Source organism: Thamnophis sirtalis, unplaced genomic scaffold, assembly GCF_051295495.1.
Source record: "Thamnophis sirtalis isolate CommonGarterSnake01/CBP01778 unplaced genomic scaffold, rThaSir2_p1.2 scaffold_5, whole genome shotgun sequence".
Classification (NCBI taxonomy): Eukaryota; Metazoa; Chordata; class Lepidosauria; order Squamata; family Natricidae; genus Thamnophis; species Thamnophis sirtalis.
In genome coordinates this window covers 97,282,613-97,294,254 of record NW_028261385.1, presented here as the reverse complement: position 1 = coordinate 97,294,254, position 11,642 = coordinate 97,282,613, and positions in this window count along the sequence as shown.

Here is an 11,642-nt window from a genome sequence, read left to right as displayed (position 1 = left end):
ACTAAATATGTATAAAAATATGAATAAAAGCAGAAGGTTAGAACTTAACAAGGGGCAATTAGGGAAATATACATATAAATATATATGAATCTAAACATGCCTATTAATAGTAGAATTATATGGATTGAAGAACCGGAAAGAATATGAATAGAAATGATCGTGATTGATACTAAAACTGTATAAAGAGATATTGAAAAATGGAAGAATGAACGATGGAACTTTGATTTAACTAAGGAAATATGAACAACAAAATAGGTGGAAAACACGTCTTTAAATATTATAGCAATATGAAAGGGGGGGGAGTTAAAATAGGGATGGAAAATAGTGAGGAAAAATAATAATTATATATTAATATGTTAAGACATACAAAAGGACAAAGAGATGGTTCAGAAAGGAAAGGTGATAATAAAAGCCATGTATAAATAATATGAAACAATGGAAGTATAATATTTCCATTGCATTTGGTGTCCCAAATTAAATTCGGGAATCTAACATTGCATCTGCTTTGCAAACAATAAGATGTTTGCAAACATCTTATAATAAGACTATGTTTATATGTACTAAATAAGACTATGTTTATGGGTACTAAAATGTACACACAGTAAGACTATTGATTAGCTTCCACCCATTGCTTCTTGTCCTATCCTCAGGTGCTTTGGAGAATAGCTTGACTCCCTCTTCTATGTGGCAACCCCTGAGATATTGGAAGACCGCTATTATGTCATCCCTAGTCATTCTTTTTATTAAACTAGACATACTCAATTCCTGCAACCATTCTTCATTTGTTTTTAGCTTCCAGTCCCCTAATAATCTTTGTTGTTCTTCTCTGCACTCTTTCTAGAGTCTCAATTTTTTTTGACACTGTGGTGACCAAAACTGGATGCAGTATTCCAAGTGTGACCTTACAAAGGTATTATAGAGAGGCATTCACACTTCATGTGAGTGTATTAGAGATATTGTCCTATCAATGGATACCATTCTTTATGAATGATAACTTAGGCTACATCTTATTGTTTGCAAAGCAGATGCAATGTTAGATTCCCGTATTTAATTTGTGACACCAAACCACAGCTGCTTCACAGAGGGAAGATAAGTGTGAGAGAATTACTAAGTGATTAATGAGTACTTTACCAGAAGCTTTTAATGAAATTAAAACAAAGCCTCCATTGGCACTTGTCCCATTTTACACCAACACTTCCCCTCACACTTTTCCATGAGTGCCAGTTAATGCAATAAGAAAATCAGATATGGAGAACTTGTTCTCTTATTCTTGAATATTCACACATATTGTAACCAGTTTTAAAAAGAGAAGAGGAAGGAGGAGGAAATTGATTGTTTGATAATATACAAACTTCACTTGGAAAATAACTCTTTTTGATTAACCTCATTCTTAAAAGTGTGCATTGAAAGAATATAGTATTACTTTAGGGAAGTACTGAAGTTGCTGGGCAACAACATCATTACTGGTTTCAAGAAAAAATCAGTTTTGATGACTCCTGCCAGATAATATCAAATTAAAAATTAAGTTATATCTATGATTCATTACTATGTTAGGGAGGTTTATGCTGGTAATTTTAAACTGTTCTCTTTTGCATAAACAAAGAATTACTTCTCATTGTGTATGTATACATAGCCAATTCTAAATTTCTCAGAGTTGGAGTGGAGCAGAAGTTAGTTACAGATTATTTCAGCAGGGTTACAGAGTATTGGACTCATTTAAATTCAGAAGTCAGCTATGCAGTCAAATTTCTGTATTTTTCCCCCATGGGAAAACCTAACCTAAAGCAATTAATGACCTTGTGGGGAAAAATGATTTGCTATCTGTAACATGCTCAAGTGTTTATATTAACAAGCTGCTTTATGAAGGGAATTGCAGACAGCATAATACTCAAGGACTGAATATTAACTAATGTCAGGCAGAATAAAGAATTACCCTCTGTACATGCTTGAAATTAGCTATCTTGAAAAATAGGTTATTTTCCAAGATAGCTCAGTTATTCCAAAACAGGTTACTTTTGGAATAACTGAGTTGGGTAAGAGGTAATGGAAAGGAGATAAACATGATTATAGTAATAAAAGTGGAGTCTTTGGAATTAGCAAGGAGAAAACCACACCCCACCAAAACTGCAAGGCAAGCTACTGCATATAAACAGGGAGCAAACTCCACACTCACACGATGATGTTATCTAGTCATGTAATGAAACATCTGCAAGCAAATAACCAAGATCAGAGAGCATCAAGGACTCCACAATTCAACCTTGAGTTACAGATATTCTCTTCTATTAATGCAAGCCTAACCATGAAAAGGAACACTTAATTTGAGTCGTATATCAAAATCTTTATGGAATAGCAATTAATTTGTTCTTGATTCTATACTACATTTATGGTAATTCTCGGTCGATGGGATGTGGGTAGGTAAAGGTAAAGTTTTCTTTGTGCAGTTGAGTCTGAGCCTAGGGGGCAGTAGTCATCTCTGTTTCTTAGCCGAGGGAATCAGTGTTGTCCGAAAACATTTCCATGGTCATGTGGCTGGCATTACTATACGTCAAAGACTCACAGAATATAGTTACCTTCCCATTGAAGTGGTTCCTATTTATCTACTCACATTTGCATGCTTTTTGAACTGATAGGTGAGTAGGAGCTTGGGCAGGAGCAGGAGCTCACCCCGTTGTGCAGCACTTGGGTCGTGAACCTAGGTTGTTAGCTTACCAGCTGACAAGCTTAGTTTCTTTAATTGCCATCACACCCCATGGGATGTGGGCAATTCTAGATACCTCTAGTTTAGTCATAGCTTGTGTAGAACCTGCCTGATGTAAAACTGTGCTTTGAGTATGCTGTGTCATACTGACCAAAATATGCCCACATTAATTGTCCCCTGAAACTATTTCACCAGATCCCAATGGCATAGAACATCCTTCTCCTTGATACATTTGTAGTTTTAGATACTTAAATAGTCTTGAATTATGGGATATTTTCCATTAGTATAGAGTCGAATAGGATGGCTCACAGTATATTAAAGCCATTCAATAGCATCTCCATAAAAATAAAAGCTATAAAATAGAGTAAAATCTAACAAAAGGCACAATAGATCACACCTACAATAATTCAGACATTCAACCAGGCTCAGCTAACATCCTGAGCAAATGCTTCTCACATCATCTGGGTCTTTAAGGCTCTCTGGAAGACTTACAAGAACAGGACCAGCTGTTGTGGGAATGCTGTTCCAGAGGAGAGACAGTTAAAGGGAAGCCACATTTCCATGGTCTTATAAGGTGATAGAGTTTTGCAGGAGGAACTGGACTATACACACCACACAGGAGGTGGTTAAGCAAGCAGGAACAAAGTTAGGTAATTTCGTAAATAACATACCATATAAGACTTTATAGGCAATAATCACCACTTGAATTGCACTGGAAGCCTAGTGAAAGTCAATAAAAATCAAGGATTTGTCCTCATGATTAGCAAACAGCCTCAAAAAAAGTAGGAGAATTGCCATAGAACAATGTTCTTGACTCCCAATTCTCTAAGATTGTCCAGAAAAATACCATCAACAAAGGTATCGAAACAGTAAGAGATCACAGAAAAGTAGGATAGTCATCCACAGCCCATGTTTCTAAAAGACCATTGACAAACCTGATTTGAATCTTGACTGAAAAGGATCCAGTTAATAATCTCTTTCCTCCAGAGCCCTCTGGAGTTGCAAGTCAGTCACCTTCTCAACAGCTTAGGAAGGAATGATTGGAAGGACACATTAAATTATCTGCTGCATCCAACAAGGGCCTGATGAGAAGAGAGTCCAATGGCTTCTTAATGACCAGCAGAATTATTGAATCCTTCAAAGAAACATTAAAAAACACATAGATTCCTCTGGATGGCTTTAAATATCTAGGAGAGATGTAGAACCAACATACAAGTAATTGAACTTAGGACCCTGAAGATATTCCACTTTATCTAGACAAACACATTGTGCCCAATTAAACTTAAGGCCATGCTTAAGGTAATAACTATATAGGACCCATACAACTGTCCAACTTTGACTGCATGTGATTGACTTTAGCAAACAGATGCCAATAATAATCCTCATAGTGGCCCTTTGATTACTTCCCTGGTTCCTCCTTAGCATAACTTACAGGGCCTCTAGATAGCGCTGCACAGAGGCAAAAAAGTGGACAAATAATAGCATATTGACATTTTAATTATCTTAAGATAATTCTACAGGACCTTTCTTAAATTTGTTCAGTTGGGTTCTCTGCTGATTTTTAACATGCAACCTTCCAGGCATCTCTCAGGGCATTTCATTGCATTGAGTTCCTTTGAAAATTAAGGGGTCTCCATAAAGCTACACGCACATACAAGGACAACCTTGTTGAAGGCCTTCATTGTCTTCTAATTCCAAATAGTGGATAACAACTTGACTGAGCCATGAATGACAGAAATTCATTTTGTAATGGTAAGAACAGAGAAGTCTGCACCAGGAGATGAAGAATTCTTTGCTGTAGATATTTAAACTGGATGGCTGTGTGCTGGGATGTGTGCTGGATGGCTGTGTGCTGGGTTGCTATGTTGTGGATTTGTGTGTGGGACAGGACATTGGGCTAGGCCATGTCTAAGGTCTCTTTCAACCCATATATTCTACAAAGGTATAAAGAAGAAATGAAGAGAAGTAGGGGTTCTCTAACCATATATGTAGGGATGCAGTGGCTCAATGGCTAAGATGCTGAACTTGTTGATCAGAGAGGTCAGCAGTTTGGTGGTTCAAATCCCTAGCGCCGTGTAACTGAGTGAATTGTACCAGTTTTTGCCAACCTAGCAGTTCGAAAGCAAGTAGAAAAATAGGGACCATCTTTGGTGGGAAGGCAACAGCATGCTTTTGGCATTTAGTCATGCCGGCCACATGAGACGGAGACCTCTCCAGACAGTGCTGGCTCTTCGGCTTTGAAATGGAGATGAGCACTGCTCCCTAGAGTTGGGAACGACTAGCACATATGTGTGAGGGGAACCTTTACCTTTACCAATCATATATGTAGCTTTCATCTGTAAGATGGTCAATATAAAAGAAGTATAATGATTATGGTATTCAGACTTGAAATGGTAGCAAGTGTACTATAATAGTACCGTGTTTCCCCGAAATTACGACATGTCCTGATAATAAGGCCATGCCACATTTCTCTGGTGGGCAAAAATATAAGCCCTCCCCCGCAAATAAGCCCCCTGGACAACCCCCCCACCTTCGGCCAGGCAGAGCGCCACTCACCAACCTAGCGGTATCCTGAAGGTACCAAGCCGCAGGAACTGGGGAGGAGGCAAAGGTGATCGCGTTGTTTAGCACCTTCTGGATACCGCTAGGTTGGTGAGCAGCTCTGTGCCCAGCTGAAAAGAGGGGTTGCCAGGCGGCTGCTCTCTTGCGAACGGGCTGCCAAAGAGTCGGGCACAGTCTCATGGACGAATGGCTGTGTTGTGCTGTCACAGCAGCACAACACAGCAGCTATGAAGTGACCACACTCATGAGTAGTCACCCGACAAACCCCCTTTCCAGCCGGACACAGTGCCATTCACTGACCTATGTGTATCTCCAAGCCACATGAGTGCCTGTTCACCACCGCCCAGCTCCTGTGGCTTGGCGCCTTCGAAATGGCAGAGAATGGTGCTCTGCACAGCTGGAGATTGCACGAGCAGCTGTTCCACTCTCGCTTTCGTGCCTCCCAGCCTCACGATGTCCTGGCCCAGCTCTCTCCGCAGAGCCAGGGGACCTTTACTGCCGCCGCCACCACATGGCTTTTTTTGCGGTTTCCAAACAGAGTGTTCTGGCAGTGGCTACTCTGGGTGTATGCTCTATGGTTGTATGCTCTGCCGGAAGCTGGCCCCAAATCTTAGAGCGTACGCCCAGAGTGGCCACTGCCGGAAGATTCGGTTTGGAAAAAGCCATGCAGAGTTCCCCTGGCTCACACAACCCCCCTCTCCAGCCGTGCAGAGCGTCATTCACTGGCATTTCGATGGCGCCAAGCCACAGGAGCCGGGCAATGGAAAGGGGGTTTGTCGGGTGGCTGCTCATGAGTGTGGTCGCTTCATGGCTGCTGTGTTGCGCTGCTGCAACAGCGCAACACAGCTGTTCGCCCATGAGACTGTGCCCGTCTCTTTGAGAGCCCGCTCGCAAGAGAGCAGCTGCCCGGCAACCCCAAAACAATAAACCCTCCCCTCATAATAAGGCTCAAGCCATATTTTCTGTGTAAAAAGAAAATAAGACCCTGCCTTATTTTTGGGGAAACACAGTAGCATGAGATTAAAAAATTGCCGCGATGCAGGAACATTGCTTTTTTTAAAAAAAGATATAAATAATTTCAAGTGAGACTTCATCTGATTTCTCAAGTAACATGAGAAGTAGGCAAAATGAAAAAAAAAGGGACTGAGAATTCCCCTTCAAAATCGCATGGTGCTGAGATTAACCAAAGTGATTAAACATGAAATCATATGGCTTAGAGCTGCTGTCCCAGATGCTGTAGGATTATCTAGCTTTTGAGCTCAGAGAAGAGCATCTGACATTTGAGTGTCGTCTTTTACCACTTTACCTGTTCTGTAGCTGACACTTTCTATGGAACGTATATGGGGCTAAATGAGGTAAAATGAATCATGGATTTTCACATAACATTATAATTCTAAACACTGCAGACATTTAGTAATTCTGAATTTAATTCCTTCTTTGTGTGTGTGTGTGTATGTCTGTTTGTTCTATTTTTTTCTTGCCAAGCCACCACTGACACTAGAATAATTGAAGTGCTCTGATTTAATTTTAGGAGTACTCTGTAAATCTATAATCCAAGGATGAGCATCACGTGGACCTCCAAGATGTTTAAATCTATCTCCCATCATTCCTAGCTGGAACTGCAGTGCTGAAAGATGATGCTAAATGATTCTATGCCCTGCCTGTTCTGTGTACCCTCAGGAATGCGCTGCTCTCTAAATAACATTACTGGGTAAACATATAAACAGTGTACTAAAATACGGATTTGCATTTATTTATCTGCTGACTTCTAGATGATTACTTCATCGTGCATCTTGCAACAGCTCAGCCATAATTTGTTAAGATTTCTAGCGTGCCAGCAGGACCCTTGTTATTCTGCCTGCAGGAAATATCTATGCCTACTGTTCTGCAACAGATTTTTCTCTGATGTCAAGACAACCTCTTGACCTTGGTCCTTGCTCTGGCTGCAATAATATAGTGGGTGATCTGCCCAGCCTGTTCTATTTTTGACAGCACTTAACAGCACACATGGATCAAAAAGTGCCGGGGGAAGGGGGAAAGAGGGAGTGAACGATACAACTCTGAGAAGCTGATAGAGTACAACGGAGCCTTGGGCAGAGAAGAGCATTTGAATCAATGATGAAAGAAGGTTATGGTTTACCTATGTGGAAAAAAAGAGGCTTTAGCAGAAATCCAGTCTGATGTGCTTTAGCTATGTCTGAATGCACTTAATGGCAGCATGGTGGAAGAGGAGCACTAAGAGATCTGAACTTAATTTAAAAGTTATTTTAAAAGGAAGCTGCTACCAAGCATGAAAAAGAAGGGCTAAGCATGACAGGCACATTCTGAGAAATCAGGGAATAGCTCAAGACATAATTGAACAGAAACTGGAAGATGACAAGTACATAAATGTGTGTATAAAAGAAGGAAGAGATGCCCCAAATGAATTTTATAAGTGTGAGTGAGAAACTTTGTCACAGAATTTCAGCGTATGGTTTTAAACATGAAAGAAATATACAACTAAAGGTCCCTGTAACTGCCTAGGAGGCGATTTATATGTTACAATATAAGAATTCCTCTCTCTGGACTAGACCATCTAATCGCATTTCCACACCAAGAATTTTATGATCCTGAAATATTAAAGCAGATAATACCATAAGCCCATTAGCTCTTGATTCAACTGAGAAGAGACTGACAAAAATGTCACTCAGCTAAATATCTCTTCTGAGTTACCTAAAACCTAGAGCAACAACAATTCCCTCACTTTTCCCCCCAATACAGAATTGCTTTGATTCTTGTTTTCAATTTATGTTGTGTCTAATATATCTGGTTGCCTACAAAGAAAATCTGAGTGGTTGCTTTGAGGGGAAGCTTCATGACTATTAAGCTTCCCCACACTGCTTCCACAGCATTAAAAGCCCCTTGAAATTGTGAAGGTGAAATAATAGTGTTTGCTATTATTTGTTTCTCACAATAACTGTAACTATATGTGTATGTTGTGCAATGGCTGAAGTTGGGATGAAAGAAAAATGCCTATGGGTCAGTGGTGGGATTCAAATAATTTAACAACCGGTTCTCTGTCCTAATGACCAGGTGGGTAGGCGGGGCTCATGTGACTATGTGGGCATGGCCAACTCAACTCATCATTACTCAGGTCAATGGGCACTTTGCCCTAGCTGTTACAATGTAATAAGGGTTAACCAGAGAGGTAGTTTCTGTAAGCAGGGCAATAAAGATTAAGCTACAAACAACACCAGAATGTTTCCTTCCTGCCTTCCTTACAGGATTAGCCCTGTAAAGCGGGGAAAAAACAAAAGAAACTTTCTTCCAACAACCGGTTCTCTGAACCTCTTAGAAAGTTAAGAACCGGTTCTCCCGAATAGGTGTGGACTGGCTGAATCCCACCACTGCTATGGGTAGCCTTCAGGAACAGGATAATAAAGAATGGTTGTCTTGACTCCAGGAGAGCCAGGCAAGAGTTCACAATGATAGACAAATAACAAGCTCTGAAGAGCCATAACAATTCAAAGGGAAACACTAACTTTGCTTCAGTTTGAAATAAATCCACTTCAGAGCCCAAAGTAAATCAACCAGCTGATGTCACAAGATGAACCAGCTCTTATTTGCTGATGGCAAATAAGTACAAAGTCTTGTGTGCCGACTGTCAATATGTAATATCCTATAATGATGCAAACAGATATCTTCACAAAGCCAGCAGATAAGGCACAAAGGGGGAAAAAAATCTATCTTCTGTACTCCAGAATAAAAATATCATTAAAAATAAATATTCTGCTTAGCTGCCATAGCTAATAAGACTAACAAGCCTCCCTATTAAGGATGTTAATCTCTTTAGGCTGCATAAAAATATGCTACAAACGCAGCAATGACTAAAGTGGATAAAAAATCTTCAAGTCATGGTATGCTTACCCCCCGAAGGTACAAAGCAGAGCAAAGGTGATTGTTTTTACCCAGTCATGCCCTGCAATACAATTCTAAACTTCTGGGACTTGCATTCCATTCATATTCCTACGCAAATTCCTACATAATGGACTGTGCTGATTGGTGAAAGGTGCAGGCCACTTGCCTTTTTTTTTTTTTTTTGCAAACTGCCAGTCACGTAAACTGATTCGTGGTTGTAACGTTGCCTTGTGGATGATCACATGAACCTGCCCTTTGCTTACTTACACCTTTCCCTGCCCTGAACAATCAACATGGCATGTAAGATGCTGTGTTTACTTATTAACAAGAAGTTCAAATTTTCTGGGCCAAAGGCTCCAGCAGGAACTAGCTTTACTAATCAGAACATGCCCCAGGATTGCTTTATAGGAGGGAGGTGTTTTTTTTTTTTAATGTTCTTATGGTAAGAGGATCTTATTCTGGGTGGCAGCAGATCTATTTGCTGAATTCTGGTTACATTGCACTCCGATGTAAAATGTTTGTATTTATAGCGATTACAATTGTACCTTCTTGGCTGCAGTTTTCATGCCCATAATGTCGCCATGGGTTTTTGCTAACTGCCAGCCAGACAAAATCTCAGTTTCAGAAATTACCAGGGAGAAAAACAAGCATTTGGAAAAGAGCTAAAGAGGTATTTGTCCCTGATGGGAGTCTTTAGTATCCCCTCATCCATGAGAACCTTTAGCTCGAAAATTATCCTCTCAAGCTTTATACAACATTGGCTTGGGTGTAAACAAATGGCTTTGCAGACAGCAGGCACATAAGTCGATTTTGGGGAAGAATATGACATCTGTTCTCCTAAGACTGAAAAGCCATATTCTCACAGTAGCAGTTTTCAACCGTCTCTTCCAAAAAGAACATGAAGGATCCAAAAAGATCAAGTTTTATTTTAAACTTAGGCAGGTGGTGAAACGTCTGGATGTTGGCTATTGTTTCTCTCAAGAGCCGAGGTGGCGCAGTGGTTAGAGTGCTGTACTGCAGCCACTTCAGCTGACTGTTATCTGCAGTTCGGCTGTTCAAATCTCACCGGCTCAGGGTTGACTCAGCCTTCCATCCTTCCGAGGTGGGTAAAATGAGGACCCAGAATGTGGGGGCGATATGCTGACTCTGTAAACCGCTTAGAGAGGGCTGAAAGCCCTATGAAGCGGTATATAAGTCTAACTGCTATTGCTATTGCTATACTAAGCAATAATGCTTCAGTGTGGAGGTCAGTTATGTTGCCCAGCAGAGAATAATCTGGGGCAGTGGTGGGATTCAAAGATTTTTACTACTGGTTCTGTGGACATGGCTTGGTGGGCATGGCATGGCTTGGTGGGTGTGGCTTGGTGGTCATGACAGGGAAAGGATACTGCAAAATCCCCATTCCCTCCTGATCAGCTGGGACTCAGGGGGCAGAGAATAGATGGGGGTGGGGCCAGTCAGAGGTGGTATTTACCAGTTCTCTAAACTACTCAAATTTTCCACTACTGGTTCTCCAAAACAGGTCAGAACCTGCTGAATACCACCTCTGATCTGGAGTACAAAATATTTTACTGGTTAGGAAACATATTCTTCTCATCTTCATCTTCTTTCTCTGGTTTATAGCCTTTCTTTTATTTGAAAAACATGGTAGTCTGAAGGAGTGGGATATATTCTTTTGGTCTCAGTACTGGTCCTGTCACCCAAAAATTCACCCCTCCCTCAAATACAAACACAGTTAATGGCAGATTCAGAGGCTAATAGAACTTACTGGGAAAGATTGCTAGGGGAAAGAGCAGAATTATTCTTCTGGATCTCATTCTTGATCACCTCGTCTCTTGGATCATAGCTTTTTCAAAAGAAGAAAATGATACTCCAGCCCCAGGCATCTAATAGTGATGCCCCAATGTAAGCTCTGACCTTTTAGATCCCTTCCAAAGGAGCAGAACTTACATCATGATATGCAATCCTGCTTTCATCATTTTGATGAAAGTAATGGATCCTGGTGGGAACACAATGACTCAGGGGTAAAAAGCTGCTGGGCTTCTCAGCTGAAAAGCTGAAAGCCTGGGTTTGAGACCCCAGCACCATGTGATGGAGTGGGTTCCCATTATTTTCTCCCTCTCCTGCCCACCTAGCAGTTTGAAAGCATGCAAATACGATAAATAAGTATCACTTTGGTGGGAAGGTAACACTAACATGTGCCCCTCAGCATATAATCAAGCTGGCCACATGACCAACGAAGGGTCTTCGGGCAACTCAGAGTCCCTTGGCTAAGAAATGGAGATGAGCACCATCCTCTACAGCAGGATATGTGACATTTTGCAATGTTTTCCCCCTTCATGGAACTGGGGTGGGCATGGCCTGCGCATGATGCATGCGGCCACTGGCCACCAGTTTGACACCCCTGCTCTAGAGTGTAGCCAAGGGAGCTTAATTTCACTTACTATGCTCCAACCCCCTTGGCTTTGCTAAGGGTAGAAAATTT